General features: G+C 38.9%; 1 pseudogene; it reads right to left on the bottom strand.

Annotated features, from left to right (window-relative positions):
• Positions 1–14,248: 14,248 nt before the first annotated feature.
• LOC138930093 (UV radiation resistance-associated gene protein pseudogene) lies at positions 14,249–24,482 on the bottom strand (annotated as a pseudogene).
• Positions 24,483–26,367: the final 1,885 nt, after the last annotated feature.

Below are 26,367 nucleotides of genomic sequence, written 5' to 3'. Positions count from 1 at the left end.
GGAGGGTGATGGGTGGTGTGTGAGTGCTTCATGGCCTAATTCAACTAAGCACTCTATTCTTAGTTTACTACTAAATCCTCCTTTGGTCATTAGTTTCATAATAACTTTCATATTGGGTTTTCTTAAGATAGAAAATGTAGCCCATTTCTTCCCATTCCATAGGTTACACCTTGACCTAACGTTTTTATGTACTATGATTATGCTTACTTTTGTTCCTTTTTAGGGTTTGCTGAAGATGGGCGTATATAGACTGCATTAGCAAGGACTGGTGAGGTCTATTGGGGTTTATCGATTATAGAACAGGCTCCTCTAGAAGGGTATAAAGCACTGCCAAGTCCTTTGAGTTTTAGGCTGTGGCCGGTAGTACTCTGGCAAATAATTTTGTTTCTGTAATTATTTGTGTTTAGGGCTAAGCACAGTGAGGTATCTAATCCCAGTTTGGGTCTTAACTATAGTGTATCAGCTATTATAGAGTTACTTTTGTCATTTATTTTTATTGTAATTATGACTTTTTACAGCTTAATTAAAGTTTAACTCTATTTGGCATAGTGCTTTAACACGTTTTATGCCATATTCCTATTAGCTCAGGTTAATAGTATGACCGCAGTGGCTGGCACGAGATTTACCAACCCTAGTCAATATAACTTAGTCAAACTTTCGTTTATGGCTTAATTTTTGTCACTGTTGTCTCCCGTGGGGGTGTGGTTAAGCAAGATATCATGAGCTACAGATGTGTGCTTGATATCCGCTCCTCTTAGTCTTGCTGACCTAGAGGGTATTCTCACTGGGGTGCGGATGCTTGCATGTGTAAGTTTATTAAAAGTTAACAGGAAGGCTGGGACCAAAACCTATATGTTTATGGAGTTAATATACTCATCTAGGCATTTTCAGTGCCTTGCTTTAATTTTAAGCTACATTAACTATGTGTCATGAGGAAGACAGAGGCACTTATATACTTACTTCAATTGGAGTGCTCATTTGAGTATTGAAAATGTGATGTTTGAATAAGTATTTAGGGGAAAGTATGTTAAAAATGGTGGTAGATATTTAAGGGGGGAAAAAAGGAAACAGGGGGAAATAGTATATAGTGTAAGATATAATGTTTATGTCCTGTAACCATTGACTGTGATGCTCATGCATACCATTATGGTGATGCTCAAGATGCAGTTAAGTCCAGCTACAATACATGCTCCGGGTCAGGGCCTCAGACAGCCATAGCTGAGTCCAAGCATCCCCGAAAATTAAAAAATACCGAATATATGACAGCACAGTTATGTGTGGGCATGGGCTGATTAGTCATTAGTCCATCTAGATGTCTTATTTAAGAGGAAAGAATGGGCGATTTTAGGTGAGATGGCCCTGAAGAAAGAACCAGATGTCTGATAAAGTTCATTAAATAGCAACCCCCACAATTAATGGGCCTGGAGTCGAGCGGGTTGCTGGTTTCACGTGGCATGGTTATTAAGCTCATGATCTAGTGGATGGGATATGCATGTTGGCAAGGATAGATTAGACTCAAATGTACTATGTACGATCAATGACTATATGTACTATGTACTGTTAATAGGTAATATGTACTTGCTTATATGCATGGGGTATATAGTGTAATGTACTGTATACATATTATGTCTATATTACATTAATGCTCATGTGCTTGCTTATATGCATGGGGCGTATAATGTAATGCACTATATACATGTTATGTCTTTGTTACATTAATGGTATGTATGCGCCCTGCTTTGGATGGTATTTTATATGATATGTACATGAAAACATAGGCATGTACTATTGGATATGTGGTTACGTGTGCAGGGTTGTGAAGTGTGAAGTTTGTGTTGGATTGTTAAAAGTTTTGGTAAATTTAATACTAATGAGGCTCTTAATGTTTGTGGGGCTATATTAATAGTGTTTCAGGGAATAGTTTAAATAGAACTTCAGCTTTGGGTGTTGATAATGGGGCTATAGCCTCTTCCTTGAGTCTTAGGGAGGTTAGTTGTTCTCCTTCTCTGGTTTATAAGACCAGTATATTTAATGTACTACAAAGACTTGTCTTCATTTTAAAAGATTATTTTTGATTGTGCTAGCTATTGGTATTAGTACTAGGATGAGGAGGAAATATATAATAGATGCTAATTGTCCAATAATGATATATGGGTGTTTGACTGGTTGTCCATCAATTCATGTGAGCATTAACAGATCTGCTACTAAAATTCAGAATAAACATTGACTGATTGGTCGGAATATTATGCTTCATTGTTTAGATGTGTGGAGTGGGGGCATGAGGACTAGAATTAGGATTGAGATAACTAGGGCCAGGACTCCTCCTAGTTTGTTAGGGATTGATCATAGAATTGCATATGCGAATAGGAAGTACCATTCCAGTTTAATGTGAGGGGGTGTGTTAAGCGGGTTTGCTGGAGTGTAGTTATCTGGGTCTCCTAGTAGGTCGGGTGTGAATAGTATTAAAAGTATTAGGGCTAAGGCTAGTAGCAGGACGCCTAGGATGTCTTTAATGGTATAGTAGGGGTGGAATGGAATTTTGTCCGCATCTCATGAAATTCCTGTTGGATTATTGGATCCTGTTTCGTGGAGGAAAAGTAGATGGGCTATGGTGAGTGCTGTGATAATAAATGGAAGGATGAAGTGAAAGGTGAAAAATCAGGTAAAGATTGCTTTATCTACTGAAAATCCACCTCAGATTCACTTAGCTAGGTTTGTGCCAATATATGGGATTGCTGAGAGGAGGTTGGTGATGACTGTTGTTCCTCAAAATGATATTTGTCCTCATGGTAGGATGTATCCTATGAATGCTGCAGCTATTATTGCAAATAGGAGAATTATTCCAATGTTTCATGTTTCTAGGAAGGTATATGTTCCGTAATATAGACCTCATCCTACATGTATGAATAGGCAGATGAAAAATATTGATGCCCCATTTGCATGTATATATCGGATGATTCAGCGGTAATTAACATCTCCACAAATGTGGGTGATGAAGGAGAATGCTGTTATTGTATCAGATGTGTAGTGTATTGCTAGGAATAGGCCTGTTAGGATTTGTAGAATTAGGCAGATGCCTAAGAGGGAGCCAAAGTTTCATCATGATGAGATATTCGATGGGGCTGGGAGATCAATAAATGCATTATTTACAATTTTTATTAGTGGATGGGACTTTCGAATGTTGGTCGTTAGTGTTCTTGTAGTTGAATGGCAAAGATGGTTTTTCATATCATTAGTCGTGGTTAGATTCCATGTGAGAATAATGATAACATACATTGTGTTTATTTTGAGTATTATTTTTATGTTTGGTTTTGTAGGGTTTTCTTCAAAACTTTCACCTATTTATGGGGGACTAGATTTGATTGTGAGTGGTGGGGTTGGTTGTGGTATTGTATTAAATTTTGGTGGGTCTTTCTTGGGTCTAATAGTTTTCTTAATTTATTTAGGTGGTATAATGGTGGTTTTTGGTTAGACAACGGCTATAGCCACGGAAGAGTATCCTGAGATTTGGGTATCTAATAAGACTGTTTTGGGAGCATTTATTACTGGCTTGTTAAGAGAGTTTCTGATGGTTTATTATGTATTGAAGGATGAGGAGGTGGAGGTTGTATTTAAATTTGATGGTCTAGGGGATTGAGTTATTTACGATACAGAGGATTCTGTATTTTTTAGTGAAGAGGCCTTAGGAATTGTGGCTTTATATAGTTATGGTGCTTGGTTGGTTATTGTGACTGGTTAATCTTTGTTAATTGGTGTTGTAGTTATTATGGAGATTACTTGTGGAAACTAAATAAGATTGTACTGACTAGGATTGTGACTAGGAAAGTGAGAAAATATAATTTAATTAGGCCTTTTTGGCTGTAACCATAGCGGATGTCTTTATTTGGATTACCGAAGTGGTCTTTGGTAAAATATTTTCTAGTCAGATTAAGTCTGCGGGTCAAATCATAGTTTCATGACAATTGTCCTTGAACTAGTCCCACTAAAATACTTTGAAAAGTGATCTGCATCAATACTATAAAATCACCAAGAAACTATACCAGTGCTAACCTTTTACGTTAGAGACTGAGACCACAGCACTCTCCTTGGTGATATGCCACAACTAGACACATCAATATGACTTACAATAATTCTATCAATGTTCCTAGTCCTTTTTATTATCTTTCAACTAAAAATTTCAAAACACGACTTTTACTACAACCCAGAATTAACATCAATGAAAACACCAAAACAAAGCACCCTTTGAGAAACAAAATGAACACAAATCTATTTGCCTCTTTCATTACCCCTATAATCCTGGGCCTCCCCCTCGTCACTCTCATTGTTCTGTTTCCTAGTCTATTATTTCCAACATCAAATCGACTAGTGAACAACCGCCTTGTCTCCCTTCAACAATGAATGCTTCAATTTGTATCAAAACAAATGATGGTTATCCACAATTCCAAAGGGCAAACATGGACATTAATACTAATATCCTTAATCCTATTTATTGGATCAACAAACCTACTAGGTCTATTACCTCACTCATTTACACCGACCACACAACTATCAATAAATTTAGGCATGGCCATACCTCTATGAGCAGGAGCTGTAATTACAGGCTTTTGCAACAAAACTAAAGCATCACTTGCCCATTTCTTACCACAAGGAACACCAACCCCATTAATTCCAATGCTAGTTATTATTGAAACTATTAGCCTCTTCATTTAACCAGTAGCCCTTGCCATACAATTAACAGCTAATATCACTGCAGGACACATTAATTCACCTAATTGGAGGATCCACACTCGCACTAATAAATATTGGCACTACAACAGCTCTTATTATTACATTTATTATTCTAGTGCTACTAACAATTCTTGACTTTGTGGTAGCTATAATTCAAGCCTACATACTTACCTTCCTAGTTAGCCTATACCTGCATGACAACACATAATGACACACCAAACCCATGCTTATCATATAGTAAACCCAAGCCCCTGACCCCTTACAGGGGCCTTATCTGCCCTCTTAATAACATCCAGCCTAATCATATGATTTCACTTCAGTTCAACAACCTTACTAATGCTTGGCTTAACAACAAATATGCTCACAATATATCAATGATGACGAGATATTGTCTGAGAGAGTACCTTTCAAGGACACCATACCCCAACTTTTCAAACAGGCCTTCGCTACAGAATAATCCTCTTTATTATCTCTGAAGTCTTATTCTTTACTGGATTTTTCTGAGCATTCTACCACTCAAGCCTTGCCCCTATACCTGAATTAGGCAGCTTCTGACCCCAAACAGGTATTCACCCACTTAATCCCCTAGAAGTCCCATTACTCAACACCTCCATTCTTCTAGCCTCAGGAGTCTCCATTACCTGAGCCCACCAAAGCCTTATAGAAGGGAATTGCAACCACATGTTACAAGCCCTATTTATTACCATCGCACTAGGTGTGCACTTTACATTACTACAAGCCTCAGAATATTATGAAGCACCCTTTATTGTCTCAGACGGAGTTTATGGCTCAACCTTCTTCATGGCCACAGGCTTCCATGGCCTCCATGTCATTATTGGATCCACTTTCTTAATCGTCTGCTTCTGCCAACTAAAATTTCACTTTATCTCTAATCACCACTTCGGCTTTGAAGCTGCTGCCTGATATTGACATTTCGTAGACATAGTATGAATTTTCCTCTATGTTTCTATCTATTGATGAGGCTCATATTCTTTTAGTATTAATCGGCCCAACTGACTTGTGCTGATTAGTTTCAGTTAGTTTCAGTCTAACCCGAAAAAGAATAATAAACCTAGTATTAGCCCTCCTGACTAATCTTATACTAGCCACGCTACTTGTTACTATCACATTCTGACTCCCCCAACTAAATGTGTATTCAGAAAAAACAAGCCCATATGAATGTGGATTTGATCCCATAGGATCAGCCCACCTTCCTTTTTCCATAAAATTTTTTCTAGTAGCCATTACATTCCTCCTATTTGACCTAGAAATTGCACTACTTCTACCACTACCATGAGCCTCACAACCAACCAACCTAAACACAATGCTTACTATAGCCCTCTTCTTAATCCTCCTAGTAGCCATAAGCCTAGCCTACGAATGAACCCAAAAAGGACTAGAATGAACTGAATATGGTATTTAGTTTAAAACAAAATAAATGATTTTGACTCATTAGATTATGATTAAATTCATAATTACCAAATGTCCCTTGTATATATAAATATCATAATAGCATTCACAGTATCTCTTGCAGGACTGTTAATATATCGATCCCACCTAATATCATCCCTTCTATGCCTAGAATGGATGATATTATCCCTATTTGTTATGGCCACCCTAATAATCTTAAACTCACATTTTACCTTAGCCAGTATAATACCCATTATCTTACTAGTTTTTGCAGCCTGTAAAGCAGCACTAGGCCTATCTCTAGTGTAATGGTATCAAGCACATACGGCACTGACTACATACAAAACCTTAACCTACTACAATGCTAAAGTATATTGTTCCCACAGTAATACTTATACCCCTAACCTGATTATCAAAAAATAACATAACCTAACCTGGATTAATTCTACAATACACAGCCTGGTAATCATCCTCACAAGTTTACTTCTCATAAATCAGTTCAGTGATAATAGCCTTAACTTTTCATTAGTCTTTTTCTCTGACTCTTTGTCCACACCACTATTAATTCTAACTATATGGCTTCTTCCCCTGATATTAATAGCTAGCCAACACCACCTATCAAAAGAAAACCTAACCCCCCCCCAAAAAAAACTATTTATTACTATATTAATCTTGTTACAACTATTCCTTATCATAACCTTTACCACCATAGAACTAATCTTCTTTTATATCCTATTTGAAGCAACACTAGTCCCAACACTCATTATTATTACCCGATGAGGGAACCAAACAGAATGCCTAAACGCCGGCCTCTACTTCCTGTTTTATACACTAGCAGGCTCCTTACCCCTACTAGTTGCACTACTTTACATTCAAAACACAGTAGGATCTTTAAACTTCCTAATACTTCAATACTGAGTACAATCAATGCCCAATTCCTGATCAAATGTCTTCATATGATTAGCATGCATAATGGCTTTTATAGTAAAAATACCATTATATGGCCTCCACCTTTGACTACCCAAAGCCCATGTAGAAGCCCCCATTGCAGGCTCCATAGTCCTTGCAGCAATCTTACTAAAGCTAGGAGGATATGGCATACTACGAATCACATTACTCCTAAACCCAGTAACCGACTTTATAGCATATCCATTCATCATATTATCCTTATGAGGCATAATCGTGACTAGCTCAATTTGCCTTTGCCAAACGGACCTAAAGTCATTCATTGCATACTCCTCTGTTAGTCATATAGCACTTGTCATTGTAGCAATTCTCATTCAAACACCTTGAAGCTACATAGGAGCTACCACCGTAGTAATTGCCCACGGCCTTACATCCTCCATACTTTTCTGCCTAGCAAACTCCAACTATGAACGGATTTACAGCTGAACGATAATTCTAGCCCGAGGCCTACAAATGTTTCTCCCACTAATGGCCACCTGATGACTCCTAGCAAGCCTAACTAACCTAGCTCTACCTCCAACAATCAACCTGATTGGAGAACTGTTTGTAGTAATATCAACCTTTTCATGATCCAATATTACAATTATTTTAATAGGGTTGAATATAGTAATTACTGCTGTATACTCCCTCTACATACTAATTACAACACAACGAGGGAAATATACCCATCATATCAACAACATTTCACCTTCCTTCACACGAGAAAATGCACTTATATCATTGCACATCTTACCTTTGTTACTTCTATCCCTAAGCCCAAAAATTATTCTAGGGCTCCTGTACTGTAAGTATAGTTTTTTTAAAAAAACATTAGATTGTGACTCTAACAATAGAAGCCTATTATCTTATTTACCAAAAATGTACGTGAGAACTGCTAATTCTATGCCTCCATGTCTAACAAGATGGCTTTTTCAAACTTTTAAAGGATAGTAGTTATCCATTGGTCTTAGGAACCAAAAAATTGGTGCAACTCCAAATAAAAGTAATAAACATATTATCTTCCTTCACATTAACCACCCTACTACTACTAACAGTGCCTATTATAATAACAAGCTCCAACACCTACAAAACCTCTAATTACCCACCCTACATAAAAACAGCCATCTCACGTGCCTTCATTACCAGTGTAATTCTCACAATAATGTTTATTCATACAGAACAAGAAAAAATTATTTCAAACTGACACTGACTGACTATCCAAACTCTTAAATTATCACGCAGCTTCAAAATAGAATACTTCTCAATGATATTTGTCCCAGTAGCACTATTCGTTACATGATTCCATCATAGAATTCTCAATATGATATATACACTCAGACCCCAACATTAATCAATTCTTCAAATATCTACTTTTATTCCTCATCACAATACTTATTCTTGTCACCGCAAACAACCTCTTTCAACTATTCACTGGCTGAGAAGGAGTTGGAATTATATCATTCCTACTTATCGGATGATGATACGGACGAGCAGACGCAAACACAGCAGCCCTACAGGCAATCTTGTACAACCGCATTGGCGATATTGGATTTATCCTAGCAATAGCATGATTCTTAGCTAATCTCAACACCTGAGATCTTCAACAAATCTTCGTGCTAAAACCAGATAACTCCAACCTACCCCTAATAGGCCTAGTATTAGCTGCAACTGGAAAATCTGCACAATTTGGCCTACATCTATGACTACCCTCTGCAATAGAAGGCCCAACCCCTGTCTCAGCACTACTTCACTCAAGCACAATAGTAGTAGCGGGCATTTTTCTACTAATCCAATTCTATCCATTAACAGAGAATAACAAATTTGCCCAGTCCATTATACTATGTCTAGGAGCTATCACCACGCTATTCACAGCAACATGTGCCCTCACCCAAAACGACATTAAAAAAAAAAAAAATTGTTGCCTTCTCTACATCCAGCTAACTAGGCCTCATAATAGTAACAATTGGCATTAACCAACCCTACCTAGCATTCCTCCACATCTGCACCCACGCTTTCTTCAGAGCCATGTTATTCATATGCTTTGGTTCTATTATCCACAGCTTAAATGATCAACAAGACATCCGAAAAATATGGGGCCTATTCAAAGCCATACCATTTACCACAACAGCCCTCATCATTGGCAGTCTCGCACTAACAGGAATACCCTTCCTTACTGGATTTTACTCTAAAGATCTAATCATCGAATCCACCAATATGTCATATACCAACACCTGAGCCCTTTTAATAACACTGGTCACCACCTCTTTCATAGCTATCTACAGTACTCGTATTATTTTCTTTGCACTTCTAGGACAACTCTGATTCCCAACCCTGATTATCATTAATGAAAATAACCCCTTCCTAATTAACTCAATTAAATGTCTACTAATTGGAAGCCTTTTTGCAAGATTTATTATCTCCAGCAATATCCCCCCAACAACAATTCCCCAAATAACCATGCCTTATTATCTAAAAATAATAGCCCTAGCAGTCACAATCCTAGGCTTCATTCTAGCACTAGAAATTAGTAACATAACCCATAACCTAAAATTTAGCTACCCATCAAATACCTTTAAATTCTCCAACCTGCTAAGATATTACCCCACAATGTTATTTTCTCCATTTTTAAATGAAAAATCATACTGAGAAATGTTAAATGATTTGCTTGAGATGATACAGTCAAAGGTAGTAACAGCACCCTTTATAAACCTTTCCCCAAACATTATGCTATATTTTCAACTCTGCATCTAGTTCCAGGTAGAATTCAAAGAGGCACAGGATAAGACTCCTGTTTTCTAGGAGCTTGCCGAATGGTTGGTGAGGTATGACTCACAGCTAGAAGTATTTCAGAGGCACTATAATAAATGTTCAGTTGCAGGACTCTACCTTTACATGCTATAGTCATCCAGATATTCTAACTCAGTCCAAAACACTTCTCAAAATCATGTGAATGGAATTTTAACTGTGTTAGATGTACTGAAAAACCACCTAGGAATAACAGAAGTAAATAGGAAAGCCACTAATATTTGTTGCCCACTTATTATTGTACAGGTATACCATTTCAACTAAACCCACAGTAACCTTTGTTAAGAGTATTTTACAAAGGAGGAAATTTAATTTGGATGCCTTAATGTCCCAGGATACCTGAGCAGAAAGTGGTGAAGCTGAAATTTGGATCCAGGGGTGCCTAATTCCAAAACATAGGAAGCAAATATTTTACAATAGGAAGAGCATAGACATGGAGCTTTACTGTTTCTATCAGTAAAAGCAGCATGATAATAATACCAACCACCTTATGATAATTATAACATTGAATCACAGAAATAGAATATCATCACATATTCAAATATTTTTCAACACCTTCAGATACATGAAGTAAGTAAAATAGTGTATGTAAAGTCTCTGGTATGTATTAGGCAATTGATAAAGTTATTGTTATTTTTATTTTAATAATGCATATCAAGAACACTTAGGATGATACATTGATTTTGAAGTATTTTAAATTCAATGCTTTTCAAATATTTGAAAATAAGAGAAGAAATAACTCTTAGCAGTACTCTTGGTTGTGTTTATACAGAGATAGTTATTTTTAAAAATTGGAGATTTTATGCAGATGAAGTTCACAACAGAAAAATGAACCAGTCAGGTCTTGATTTAATATGATTAAGTCTCCTTGCAAACTGATGTTACAAATATTATTCCATTACAGTCCATTAGTTATTTATAATGGTATTTACTGTCTTAAACCCTAGGACTTCATTTGTATATTTTAGAAATTAATCCTTTGCAGAGATTTTTCGAACTGGGGATCTGCAAAGAGACTGAGAACACCCAGGGAATTTGACTTTAAGGGCCAGTGGGATTTGATTACAGAACTTCCACAGGACTAGAGAAATAGACTCTTGGAAGACACAAAGAAAACCTTGTGCACTACAAGACCCAGGAGAAAGTAGCAGTGACCCCACAAGGGACTGAGCCACTTGCATGTGAGTGTCCAGGACCTCAGGCAGAGGTGTGGTTCAATAGAGGTCTGCTTCAGGGGCAGTGGCTCTGAATACAATAATCCTGGGAGCTGCAGCATGCTGGCATAAATCTTTTTGAAGTAGGTTGCCATTTACCACCATTACCTGTACCATAGTTTAGTCTCAGGCCAAAGTGCAAGGAGGAAACACAGCCCCACCCATCAACAGAAAATTGTTTTGAAGATTTACTGAGCATGGTCCCGCCCATCAGAGCAAAAATCAGATTAACCACAGAGAGGCCCTGTCATCAAGAAGCTTCCACAAGCTTTTAATCCTTTTTAATCAGAGGACAGACAGAATGAAAATAACAGTCATAGAAACCTAACCAAACTGAACATATTGATCACATCCTTGTCTCAGTTCAGTTCAGTCTCTCAGTCGTGTCTGACTCTTTGCGACCCCATGAACTGCCACACGCCAGGCCTCCCTGTCCATCACCAACTCCCAGAGTCCACCCAAACCCATGTACATCTAGTCGGTGATGCCATCCAACCATCTCATCCTCTGTCGTCCCCTTCTCCTCCTGCCCTCAATCTTTCCCAGCATCAGGGTCTTTTCAAGTGAGTCAGCTCTTCGCACTAGGTGGCCAAAGTATTGGAGTTTCAGCTTCAACATCAGTCCTTCCAGTGAACACCCAGGACTGATCTCTTTTAGGATGGACTGGTTGGATCTCCTTGCAGTCCAAGGGACTCTCAAGAGTCTTCTCCAACACCACAGTTCAAAAGCATCCTTTCTTCAGTGCTCAGCTTTCTTTATAGTCCAACTCTCACATCTATACATGACCACAGGAAAAACCATAGCCTTGACTAGACGGACCCTTGTTGGCAAAGTAATGTCTGCTTTTTAATATGCTGTCTAGGTTGGTCATAATTTTGCTTCCAAGAAGCAAACATCTTTTAATTTCATGGCTGCAATCACCATCTGCAGTGATTTTGGAGCCCAGAAAAATAAAGTCTGACACTGTTTCCACTGTTTACCCATCTATTTTCTATAAAGTGATGGAACTAGATTCAGTGATCTTAGTTTTCTGAATGTTGATATTTAAGACAACTTTTTCACTCTCCTCTTTCACGTTCATCAAGAGGCTCTTTAGTTCTTCCTCACTTCATGCCACAAGGGTGGTGTCATCTGCATATCTGAGGTTATTAATATTTCTCCCAGCAATCTTGATTCCAGCTTGTGCTTCCTCCAGCCCAGCATTTCTCATGATGTACTCTGCATATAAGTTAAATAAGCAGGGTGGCAATATACAGCTTTGATGTACTCCTTTTCGTATTTGGAACCAGTCTGTTGTTCCATGTCCAGTTCTAACTGTTGCTTCCTGACCTGCATACAGGTTTCACAAGAGGCAAGTCAAGTGGTCTAATATTTCCATCTCTTTCAGAATTTTCCACAGTTTATTTTGTTCCACACAGTCAAATGATTTGGCATAGTCAATAAAGCAGAAATAGATGTTTTTCTGGAACTCCCTTGCTTTTTGATGATCCAGCGGATGTTGGAAATTTAATCTCTGCTTTCTCTGCCTTTTCTAAAACCAGCCTGAACATCTGGAAGTTCATGGTTCATGTATTGCTGAAGCCTGGCTTGGAGAATTTTGGGCATTACTTTACTAGCATGTGAGATGAGTGCAATTGTGTGGTAGTTTGAGCATTCTTTGGCATTGCCTTTCTTTGGAATTGGAATGAAAACTGACTTTTCCAGTCCTGTGGCCACTGGTGGGCTTTCCAAATTTGCTGGCATATTGAGTGCAGATTTTTCACAGCATCATCTTTTAGGATTTGAAATAGTTCAACTGGAATTCCATCACCTCCACTAGCTTTGTTTGTAGTGATGCTTCCTAAGGCCTACTTGACTTCACATTCCAGGATGTCTGGCTCTAGGTGAGTGATCACACCATTGTGATTATCTGGGTTGTGAAGATTCTTTTTTTTTTTTTTTTCCCTTAAGTAAACTCAATTTATTCTTCTATATAATACATGGATATAAGCATAAAATCTCCTTAAAGTGCTTGCAACCCTGAGGTGATGTCCTTGGGTATATAAAATATACAGCAATAGCAAATGAAATATGAGCTCCAGAAATGAAAATAGACTTCAAAACATAATTTAATATTTATGCAGTTGCACACATGCCAATAGTATTCTATCCCTCATCTAGTCTCTGAATCCAACTAAATCAACTGCCTTGCAGTTTGCACACTGGACAGCCTGACTCCCTAGCTATATTTCATCATACATAACGCCTCTTTATCACTGAAATTTAATAAATTAACATGTGATTTACTTATAGGGATTTCTATACAGTGAACATTGCCAGAAATCACACCCAGTTTTTGACAACAGCATCTGCCCACATAAAAACTTTCGCCCCAGAGGGAACTTGATGCTGTCTGACTATAGTAACCTTGGCGGGGAGTGTCCTTGAGGGTTCCCTAGGATCCTCCAGAGGTGAGGTTTTTCATATAATCTGAGGGCTGCATCAAAGGTATGGCTGACTGAAAGAGGTGAGAGGTCATGGCAACTGCATTAAAGAACCAACAAATGTGATGTCCTCTGTGGTCAGGATGCACAAGGCATCTACTGCCCCAATGGCATAACAGCTGGATTGACTGTGGAGCCTGAGGGCAGAGGCCAATGGGCCTTTTATAGGAAACCATTGTGCTTCTTACACATCAACCTAATGGATGGCCAAAGATTCTTCAGTCAATGGTAGAGACCTTTTACTGAATATTCAATTTTCCCAAAAGTTTCATAAACTATGGTGAGGGCAAATGCTATGAGAATCTAAAGGCGAGTTCATTATATTATCTATATATTATCATCTTCCTTCTGAGGATAGCATATAAGTGTAAATAAAAAAGCAGACAAATGCCTATAAGGTGACTCAAGCTAGAGAGTGGCTTTTGCCTTAAAACAATTGTCAGGCCTGAAAAGCAAAATCTTGCAAGCAAAATCTAACTTTATCTAGTCCACTGATACACAATGATCCTGAATCCCTCCTTGATTCACAAAGTCTATTTTTCTGAGGGATATCCTCCATTAATATTCATTTTGTGTCATAATTACTACAAAGGGTAACCAGTGCAGCTTTATCCTCATTTCAAGCAGTGACTCCATCTTGGTCCTACAATCTGTCTGCTCATTTCACTTATCAGAACTCCTGTGTGGCCTGCGGAAACTGGATACATTTTCATTCAGTGTACAGATCCTTCAGAAGAACTCTCCAAATTCTCCTAGAACTTGTTCATCACACTCCACTGCCACGGCACTGTCCACGGGGATGCAGTTAAATGCTTCTAGCTAATAGCCTGGGGTGAAGCCTGTGGCTTCCATTTCTATGATCTTTTCTGCTTGTTCCAAGGTGCAGCAGAGCTCAGCTTCTGAGACTGGGTGTAAGCCTCCGGGAGCTGGGCGCCAGACGAGCTGGCCTACTCACCTGGCAGGAGGGTGCTGTTGATTGTGGCCAGAGGCCCCGAGAGGGCTCGTCCCTGCTCCTGGCTAGTGTTCACACTCATGTGGCTTCCATTTAAGCTGTCACCCAGATCTACCCCTTTTTTCCTTGTTTTCTTTGGAGAGGTCCAAGGAGGTGTCCAAGGAGGAAGACAGAGATGCTGTCTTTCTGTCAGATTCTCCTGTGGAGGGCACAGGGGTCACAGGCTGGACTAGTGAAGAGTTGTAACTGGGGGGAGGGGTTTTGTACTCGAGTCTCTCATTCTCTGAGCTGCCCATTTCCAGTATCCTTTGTCTGGTGAAGGGATCCCCCCAGAGAAGGCTACATATGCACCCCCAAATATGGAGCTTTGTCTCTTTGGAACAGGGTTTGCACTGGAGGTGTGATGTCTGTCACACTTGACCATTAGTCCATGCTCCATGAAGTTTTTCAGGTTAGGAAGGGTTTGCCTCCCTTCCTAAGTCTGGAGTCCCTAGTCCATGTTGATATCTTAGCTGTGCTATATTTTTGTTCAGAAGATAGACACTGTAATCAAACTGCAACTTCTCTCCTCCTTTTGGATATAATGGAAACTCTCTCTCCTTTTCAGTCAGCTTGTCATTAATATTATCTTTGGTTGTTGATCTAGATCCCTTATGAATTACAGAATATCTGAGGGGCACTTGTAGGAAAGAGATCATGGATACCAAATGTGCAGTATAACCAAGGGCAACAGCAATCCTCCCATCATCTTTTGCTTGGAAGTCCTCAAAATTGGGCAACCTGACACCACATACAAAGTAATCTTTATGCTCATTCAAATCAATAGGGTAAATGTAGGAAAACTCAGATAGTAACTGCCTGCAACGAATTGTCAACTGAACATTAGTCTTCAGAAAGAGTTCTCTTTTTGCAGTGCACTCCTTTCTCAACTCATTTAGGGATTCCTTTTGGAGTTGAAGCTTGAGGTGCTCAGCTGAAAATGTACTTCCTTTGTTCTGTAATGTAATTTGTTCTTTATGCAGCAAGACTACCTCCTGTCCCAAAGCTTTCTTCTGTCTTTCCAGTTCATTTCGAAGCACCAGAATGTTTAATTGCAGGTACTCACTTTCTTTTTTCAGCCCATTGCTTGTAGATGTGAGTCTTAGTTTTTCTTCAATTTCCTTTCTAATTTTCTGAACAGTTACCTGAGTTTGGTTAATTGCACGCTGGGCTCTATGAAGCTGCAGCAAAGAGAAGACATCACAGGAATTTCAAACACAGTTCTGATCCACCTGATGAAGAATATTCTTCTGAGCATTTGAATAACCCTTATGTTCAAATGGAGCACCATAATAGTCATCATTCAGCCCCAAGATTATTTCATTCTGGTTGTGGGCATGAATCTGTTGACCCAGGTATTTCAACCCATCCAAACAGACTTTCCATTCAATCAACAGCTGGTAGATGTCCTCCTTTCCACCCCATATCTTCACCACAAAAAAAGACACAGATGTATCCAGACAGTCTGGCATTATTCCAAAATCAAGACTCTGCCATGTTGGATTCAAGGAATTCTTAATCACTTTACTCCTATAAAATTCTTTGCATACATTTTCACTGTTACACAAGTGAAGTGTGAAGTAGGTATCAAGGAGCTGATGGCCATTCCTATTAACAATGTTCCGGACAGCAATAATCCGAAGATGTCTAAGATGCTGCTGCTGAGATGACAGCTCCACATGCAGGGCCCCCATGGCAGAACCTGGCGGGAGTGTGGTAGCCCGGCCCATGGGTGGTGGGGGGAGTGGGCCCCAGACCGATGCTGAAGATATTTTTTGTACAGTTCTTCTGTGTATTCTTGCCACCTCCTTTTAATATCTTCTGCTTCTGTTAGGTCTCTATGATTTCTGTCCTTTATTGAGCCCATCTTTGCATGAAATGTTCCCTTGGCATCTCTAATTTTCTTGAAGAGACCGCTAGTCTTTCCCAGTCTATTGTTTTCCTTTATTTCTTTGCATTGATCGCTGAGGATGGCTTTCTTATCTCTCTTTGCCATTCTTTGGAACTCTGCATTCAAATGGGTATATCTTTCCTTTTCTCCTTTGCTTTTTGCTTCCCTTCTTTTCACAGCTATTTGTAAGGCCTCTTCAGACAACCATTTTGTTTTTTTGAATTTCTTTTTCTTGGATGGTCTTGATTCCTGTCTCCTGTACAATGTCACGAACTTCCATCCATAGTTCATCAGGCACTCTGTGTATCAGATCTAGTCCCTTACATCTATTTCTCACTTCCACTGAATAGTCATAAAGGATTTGATTTAAGTCATACCTGAATGGCTGAGTGGTTTTCTCCACTTTCTTTAATTTCAGTCTGAATTTGGCAATAAGGAGTTCATGATCTGAGCCACAGTCAACTCCTGGTCTTGTTTTTTCTGACTGTGTAGAGCTTCTCCATCTTTGAGTGCAAAGAATAGAATCAATCTGATTTCAGTGTTGACCATCTTGTGATGTCCATGTGTAGAGTCTTCTCTTGTGTTGTTGAAGAGGGTGTTTGCTATGACCAGTGTGTTCTCTTGGCAAAACTCTATTAGCCTTTGCCTTGCTTCATCCTTGTCTAGCTCAGTGAAACTATGAGCCATTCCCTGTAGGGCTACCCAAGACTGAGGGGCCATGGTAAAGTTCTGATAAAACTTGAGAATGAGAATGGAATAGCAAACCACTTCAGTATTCTTGCCTTGAGAACCCCAAGAACTGTATGAAAATCAAAAAGATATGACAGCAAAAGATGAAATTTCCCAGGTCAGTAGATGCCCAATATGCTTCTGGAGAAGAGTGGAGAAATAACTCCACAAAGAATGAAGAGACAGAGCCAAAGTGGAAATGCCCAGTTGTGTATCTGACTGGTGATGGAGGTAATGTCTGATGCTGTAAAGAACAATATTGCATAAGAACCTGGAATTTTAGGTCCATGAATCAAGGTAAATTGGAAGTGGTCAAACAGGAGATAGCAAGAGTGAACATCAACATTTTAGGAATCAGTGAACTAAAATGGACCAGAATATGTGAATTTAATACATATGATCATTTATATCTACTACTGTGGGCAAGAATCCCTTAGAAGAAATGGAGTAGCCCTCAGTCAACAAACAGTTCTAAAATGCAGGACTTGGTTGCAGTCTCAAAAATGACAGAATGATCTCTGTCCCATGATGATCTACAAGACCTTCTAGAACTAACACCACCACTAACAACAACAACAACAAAAAGGTGATGTCCTTTTCAAAATAAGGGACTGGAATGGAAAAGTAGGAAAGTCAAGAGATACCTGAAGTAATAGGCAAGTTTGGCCTTTCGCCTTGAATCAAGCAGGGCAAATGCTAACAGAGTTTTGCCAATAGAAGGCACTGGTAATAGCAAACACCCTCGTCTAACAACAAAAGAGATGACTCTACGTATGGACATCACCAGATAGTCAATACCCAAATCAGATCGATTATGTTCCTTGCAGCCAAAAATGGAGAAACACTATACAGTCAGCCAAAACACACACACGCACACACACACACACACACACACACACACAACAAAAGATCAGGAGTGGACTGTGGCTCAGATCATGAGCTCCTCAGTGCAAAATTCAGATTTAGATTGAGGAAAGTAGAGAAAACTGCTAGAAGATTCAGGTATGATCTAAATCAAATCCCTTACAAGTATACAGTGGAAGTGACAAATAGATTCAAGGGATTAGACTTATAGACAATGTGCCTGAAGAACTATGAATGAAAGTTTGTGACATTGTACAAGAGGTGCTGATCAAGACCATTCCCAAGAAAAAGAAGTGCAAAAATTCAAAACAGCTGTCTGAGGTCTTACAAATAAATGAGAAAAGAAGAGAAGTGAAAGGCAAATGAGAAAAGGAATGATATATGCATTTGAATGCACAGTTCCAAAGAATAGCAAGGAGAGATAAGAAAGCTTTCCAGAGTGAACAAAGCAAACAAATATATAGTGGAAAACAACAGAATGGAAAAGACTAGTGATCTGTTCAAGAAAATCAGAGATACTAGGTAACATTTCATGCAAAGAGGGGCACAATAAGGACAGAAATGGTGTGAACCTACAAGAAGCAGAGGATATTAAGATGAAGTGGCAAGATATTAAGGAGAGTTGGTAAGAATACACAGAACTATTAAAAAGAAAGGTCTTAATGACCCAGATAACCATGATGGTGTGATCACTCACCAAGAGCCAGACATCCTGGAATGCGAAGTCAAGTGGGCCTTAGGAAGCATCACGATGAACAAAGCTAGTGGAGGTGATGGAATTTCAGTTGAACTATTTCAAATCTTAAAAGATGATGCTGTGAAATTGCTGCACTCAATATGCCAGCATATTTGGAAACCTCAGCAGTGACTGCAGGATTGGAAAATGTCAGTTTTCATTCCAATCCCAAAGAAAAGCAATGCCAAAAGATGTTCAAACTATCACACAACTGCACTCATCTCACATACTAGCAAAGTAATGCTCAAAGTTTTCCAAGCCAGGCTTCAACAGTACATAAACCATGAACTTCCAGATGTTCAAGCTGGTTTTAGAAAAGGCAGAGAAATCAGAGATCAAATTGCTAACATCCATTGGATCATCAAAAAAGCAAGAGAGTTACAGAAAAACATCTGCTGCTGGTTTATTGACTACACCAAAGCCTTTGACTGTGTGGATCACAATAAACTGTGGAAAATTCTTCAAAAGATGGGAATAAAAGACCACCTTACCTGTCTCCTGAGAAACTGGTATGCAGGTCAAGAAGCAACAGTTAGAACCAGACATGGAACAATGGGCTGATTCCAAATTGGGAAAGAAGTATGTCAAGGCTGTATATTGTCACCCTGCTTATTTAACTTGTATGAAGAATACATCATGAAAAATGCCAGGCTGGATGAACCACAGGCTGGAATCAAGATTGCTGGGAGAAATATCAATAATCTCAGATGTGCAGATGACACCACCTTTATGGCAGAAAGTGAAGAAGAACTAAAGAGCCTCTTGATAAAAGTGAAAGAGAAGGGCAAAAATGCTGGCTTAAAACTCAACATTCAAAAAACTAAGATCATGGCATCCAGTCCCATCACTTCATGGCAAATAGATGGGGAAACAATGACAGATTTTATTTTGGGGTACTCCAAAATCACTGCAGATGGTGACTGCAGCCATGAAATTAAAAGACACTGGTTGTTTGGAAGAAAAGATACGACTAACCTAGACAGCCTCTTAAAAATCAGAGACATTGCTTTACCAACAAAGGTCTGTCTAGTCAAAGCTATGGTTTTTCTAGTAGTCATGTATGTATGTGAGAGTTGGACTATAAAGAAAGCTGAATGGTGAAGAATTGATCCTTTTGAAGTGTGGTGTTGGAAAAGACTCTTGAGAGTCCCTGGAACTGCAAGGAGATCAAACCAGTCAATCCTAAAGGAAATCAGTCCTGAATATTCTTTGGAAGAACCGATGCTGACGCTGAAACTCCAATACTTTGGCCACATGATGCAAAGAACTGACTCATTGGAAAACATCCTGATGCTGGGAAAGTGAAGTCAGGAGGAGAAGAGGATGACTGAGGATGAGATATTTGGATGGCATCACTGACGATGGACTTGAGTTTGAGCAAGCTAACTGGTGATGCCTGGAGTGCTGCAATGCATGGGTTCATAAAGAGTCAGGCACGACTGAGTGACTGAACTGAACTGGAGTCCATTAAGATTATAGTAAAACCATTTTTAAAATGCATACAAGCACAGAATGGAAAGTTATTTGTGCTCTGAGATAATCACTATTACAACTCTGGTGTGCTTTTTTTCCATTAATTATATAAACAAAACTGAAATTGTAATATACATAATGTTTTGCTACCAACTTTTTGCAGTAATGTTTTGAAGCAATTTCTTTAACTTTTATTAGAGTGTTGTTGCTTTACAAAATTGAGGTTGTTTCTGTTGTACAAGAAAGTGAATCCACTATATGTATACATTATTTTATACATAGGATGGGTTTCCTATGTATAGGAAGGGTTTCCTTCCTATTTTGATACCTACAGAGCATTGAGTAGATTTCCCTGTGTTCTAAACTTCATTCTCACTAGTTATCTATTTTATATATGGTAGGGTATATACATCAGTGTCAGTCTTCCAGTTCAACCCACCCCACTTCCCAACTTGTGCACTATCCGCACATTTGTTTTCCACATCTGTGTCTTTATTTCAGCTTTGTAAATAAGTTCATCCATGTCATTTTTGTAAATTCCACATATAAGCAATCTTACACGGTATCTGTTTTTCTCTTTCTGACTGATTTCACTCTATATGAAAGTCTCTAGGTCCATCGATCTCTCTCTACAAATTGTACAAATTAGTTTCTTTTTATGGCTGAATAATATTCCATTATATATATATATGTACCACATCTTCTTTCTTGATTCCTGTGTTGATAAACATTTAGGTAACCTCCACGTCCTGATTATTGAAATTAGTGCTGCAATGAACACTGGAGTACATGTATCTTTTGGAATTATTGTTTTATTAGGATATATGCCGAGGAGTGGGTTTTCTGAGTCATATGGTAGTTCTATTTTTTTTTAACTTTTAAAGGAACCTCAATACTGTTCTCCATAATAACTATATCAATTTACATTCCCACAAAGAGGATAAGAGGGTTATCTTTTCTTCACATTCTCTTGAGCATTTATTCTTTGTAGATTTTTTGATGATAGCCATTCTGACTGCTGTGAGGTGTTACCTCATTGTAGTTTTTTTTTTTTTTATTTTTCTAATGATTAGCAATACTGAGAATCTTTCCATGTTTGTTGGCTATCTGTATGTCTTCTTTATAGAAATGTCTCTTTAGTTCTTCAGTCATTTTTTGAATGGGTTTTTGCTTCTTTTGATATTGGAATTCATGAGCTGTTTGTATATTTTGTATATTAATCCATTGTCAGTTGCTTCAGTTGCAAATATATCATTCCATTCTGAGGTTTACCTTTTCTTTTTGTTTATGGTTTCAGTGACTAGGCAAAAATGATTTTTTAAAGGGGTATATCAAGTCTGTATATTGTCACCCTCCTTATTTAACTTATATGCAGAGTACATCATGAGAAATGCTGGACTGGATGAACCACAAGCTGGAATCAAGATTGTGGGGAGAAATATCAATAACCTCAGATATGCAGATGACACCACAATTATGGCAGAAATTGAAGGACTAAAGAGCCACTTAATGAAAGTGAAAAAGGAGAGTGAAAAAGTTGGCTTAAAACTCAACGTTCAGAAAATGAAGATCGTGGCATCTGGTCCCATCACTTCATGGCAAATAGATGGGGAAACAATGGAAACAGTGAGAGACTTTATTTTGGGAAGGGGGCTCCAAAATCACTGCAGATGGTGACTGTAGCCATGAAATTAAAAGAAAATTGCTCCTTGAAAGAAAAATTATGACCAACCTAAACAGCATATTAAAAAGCAGAGACATTTGTGGATTGGAGAAGGGATAGGCCATCCACTCCAGTTTTCTTGGGCTTCCCTTGTGGCTCAGCTGGTAAAGAATCTTCCTGCAATATGGTAGACCTGGCTTTGATCCCTAGATTGGGAAAATCCCCTGGAGAAGGGAAAGGCACTCCAGTATTCTGGCCTGGAGAATTCCATGGACTGCATAGTCTATGGTATGACAAAGAGTCAGATAGAACTGAGTGACTTTAATTTTCACTTTGTCTGATATAAGTATAGTTACTCCCATTTTCTTTTGTTTTCCATTTGCATGGAATATCTTTTTCCATCCCCTCATTTTCAATCTGTATGTATCTCTAGATCCAAAGTGTGGGTTTCTTATAAACAGCATATGTACAGATCTTGTTTTTATATTCATCCAGGCAGTCTGTGTCTTTTGGTTAAAACTTTAATCCCTTTACATTTAAGATAATTATTGATATGCATGTTCCTCTTCTCATTTTCTTAATTGTTCGGACTTTGTTTTTGTATATCTTTTTCTTCCTGCCTAGCATTTCTTGTAAATCTGATTTGGTGGTGCTAAATTATCTTAGCTTTTACTTGCTTTGATTTTTGTTTGTTTGTTTGTTTTTGATGGTTTTGATTTCTCCATCAAATTTAAATGAGATCTTTGCTGGGTAGATTAATATTTGTTGTAGTTTTTTTTTTTTCTCTTTAATCTCTTTAAATATATTAAACCACTTTCTTTTGGTCTACAGAGTTTCTGCTAAAAAACCCCAGCTCTTAACCTTATGGGGATTACCTTGTGAATTATTTGTTGCTTTTCTCTTGTTGCTTATAATATATTTTCTTCGTATTTATTTTTTTGTTAGTTTGATTAATATAAGTCCCAGTGTGTTTCTCCTTAGGTTTATCCTGTATGGGACTCTCTGCACTTCTTAGATTTAGCTGGTTAATTCCTTTCCCATGTTATGGAAGTTTCAATTATAATCTCTAAACATTTTCTCAAAGTCCTTTCTTCTTCTGGGACTTCTATTATTTGAATGTCTCTGTGTTTAAAATGTCCCAGAAGTCTCTGAGACTGCCCTCATTACTTTTCTTTTTTTAATTTTTTCTACTTTGTAACAATTATTTCTATCATTCTACCTTCCAATTTACTTATCCATTCTACTGCCTTAGTTATTCTGCTATTGATTCGTTCTAGTCTACTTTTCAGCTCAGTTATTGTGTTTTTCATCACTGTTTGCTTGTTCTTTAGTTTTTCTAGGCCCTTGTTAAAAATTTCTTTTATCTTTTTGAGCCATGTTTTTTTTTTCCTATCTCTGAGATAATGGATCATCTTTACTATAATTACTCTGAATTATTTTTAAGGTATATTGCCTATTTCCTCTTCATTTATTAAGTCTTGTGTGTTTTTACCTTGCTCCTTCATCTGTAACATATTTCTTTGTCATCTCATTTTGTCTAAGTTACTGTTTGTGATATACTTTGCAATAGGTTGCAGGGTCATATTTCCTCTTCTGCAGTCTGCCTCCTTGTGGTTGTGATTGGTTCACGGCCTTGTGTTGGCCTCTTTTTGGGAGGGACTGGTTCTTGTACTTTAGTGCCTGGAGCTGAGCCTTGTCCCTCTGATTGGCAGGACCACTTGGGTTTTTGTGTTTGGGGGTCTCTGTTAGCTTCATACAGCTTTAGTCAGCCTGTCTGCTACTGGATGGGGCTGTGTTTCTATCTTGCTGGTTGTTTAATGTGAGACATCCTCCACTGGAGCCTTTAGGCTATTGGGTGGTGCCAGGTCTTGGTGCTGATATGGAGACCTATGGGAGATCCCACACCAATTAATATTTCCTGGGCCTGGAAATTCACTGATGCCCTTGACTCACCACTTCCACCCTGTAGGCTAAAGCCCAACCTCTAGCAGGGGAAGAAAGACTCTACAAGCCACATGACATGGCCAGAAAAAGAAAGCAAGCAGAAAAATAAAACCAAACATATACAGCAATAATAACAGTAACAGCTAAAAAAGAAAACAATCAGACAAACAGAACTAAAGATAAATGATCAAAACAAAATGAAACAAAAAAAGAGAAACAAACAAAAAATAAAGGAAACAAAAAGCAAGAAAACAAAGCAGAAAAACAAAAAAAAGCAAAAATAACACAACAAATAGAAATAAAAGATAAAAACAAAGTCTAACAAAAAAGAGAGAAAATGCAGCAAAGTAAAAATGAGTAAAATATAAATATATAGAAAACTTTTTTAAAGAAAATAATAAAACAGCAAAACCCAATGAAACATAAATAATAGTGATACTATTATTTTCCTATGACCTCTGCTGTCAGTGTCACAACTAACCCTCACCTCCCCAGGAGGTCTTCCAATACCTTTAGGTAGGTCTCTGGATACACTGTGGGCACTGTGGGGTCAGCTCTGACTTCCATCTGACCCAGCTTCCATGTGTACTTGCCCTCAACTTCCATAGCTGCTAAGACTAGACCAGTCTCAGTTGTGGGAGCATTTGTTGTCCATTCAGATATTCCCAAGGGGCAGGGTTTATCGTGCTGATTTCAGAGATTTAATTCACCACTTGTGAAGCTGCACAGAGAGATTTCTGTTGCTCTTCTTTGGTTGCACAACCTCTAGGATTCAGCTTTATCTTTTGCCCCACCTCCGCCTATGGACCACCTTCAGGAGTATGTTCTCCACCCGGGGGTTCAGGAGCAAAAGTAGCAACTTACTGGAACATAGTTACTCACTCAGGCCAGGGAGGAATAAGGCAGGCACAACTGGGGTGTGCATAAAGAGCCTGAAGTGGCCGAGAGTGGTAGGAAGTTGCAACAGACTGTGGCACACTTTCTCTGATGGGAGTCCTTCCTAGCGCCAATGGATGCAGGAGCTGGTGTGTGGGGAGAGAGACCAGGGTAGTGGCTATGCCCCTTGAGCACCACTCAGAAATCGTTTTATATTTCCAAGGCAGACAATGCTTCCTCTAGGTGCATTCTTAGCAGTGGAGCCCCTCTCTTCATTCCTCAGAACTCCTCATTCCCACCCCTTTAGGTTATTGCTGCACAGCAAATGGCAGTCATCTCCCCAGATCTGCTCTCTTAACCCAATGTTTTAACACTCTGCCCCTATTGGCATTGCCAAATTACCATTTCAGGCTGGGGTGCCCAGGGTTGATTCTCAAAAAACCTTGCAGGTCCACTGGAGCTTGCATGGCCAAAGGAGGTTTTCAGGATGGAGATCATCAGAACCCCAGAGCCTGCATGTGTGGAGGAGGCTTTGGCTTGAGGAGTGAGTGAGCCTACTCAAACAGGCGTCCCTCCCAGTGCCTGTAAAGGCAGGGGCCAGTTGGTGGGTAAAGAGGTTGCAATGGTGGCCCTGCCCCTTGAATGACAGTCAACAATGACATATTGCTTCTACCATGGCCCAGGCTTCTTCCACAAACTCTCTCAGTTGTGGATCTCCTCACTCCCATCCCTTCAGGCTGTCACTTCAGCTGTCCTTTAGGACACCAGTAGCTGTACTTTCCCTGTGTCTGCTCTTCAAACCCCACTTCCCAGCACCCAAACTCCCTTCTTACCAGGAGACACATGACTCAGGCTGGGATATGCCAGGTTGTGGTATGAATCATAAGCACACTTCTTACACTGTTCTGCCTCCCACAGACTGACTGATTTCTGTGTTACCCTCCAGCCTGCCTGAAGTTTCCTTTCTGCCCCAGTTTATTTCCCCACTATGAAGAGGGTTTTCTGAGTGTGGGAACCTCTCCTCACTTCCAACTTCCCACAAAGGGTGCTGGATCCTACTTGTTTCCTCTTTTATTTTTTTTTCCAGTGGTATGGGGATTTTTCTTATTCTTTTAGATGTACAAAGTTACATCTGCTAGTGTTCAACAGGTGCTCTGTGAGAAGTGTTCTATTGGTATATTCTTGATGTAGTTGTGAAGAGGGGTGAATTCCATATCCTCCTATTCTGCCATCTTGATTCCTCTCCTTGAGGCAATTTCTAATAGAACTTTCTGGGAAAAGCAAGGGAAGGGGTTAGGTATTTCCTACTTCCCATTTTAACTGAACTTAAGTCTGGTGCCTGTTCTTATCTTTACTAGCTGTCCTCTGACTATAGTACTAATTTACATGGTCCATAGATGTCCACATATAAGTGAAGGATAAACAAAGGGGGCTGGGTGTAGTATCAGCAATCATAAAGCACATTATCCTTTAATCTTTGCTTCTTTGAAGTTATAACCTTCTGTGACCTTTACTAATCTACCCCAGACACTTTGTGCCTTACTAGTCCCCCAGTGTCCCACACACTTGCATTAATTTACCTGTACTTTCTCAAGAAGTCTGATATTCCTTTTAA

Source organism: Ovis canadensis, chromosome X (assembly GCF_042477335.2).
Source record: "Ovis canadensis isolate MfBH-ARS-UI-01 breed Bighorn chromosome X, ARS-UI_OviCan_v2, whole genome shotgun sequence".
NCBI lineage: Eukaryota > Metazoa > Chordata > Mammalia > Artiodactyla > Bovidae > Ovis > Ovis canadensis.
This window is presented reverse-complemented; position numbering and strand designations above follow the sequence as displayed.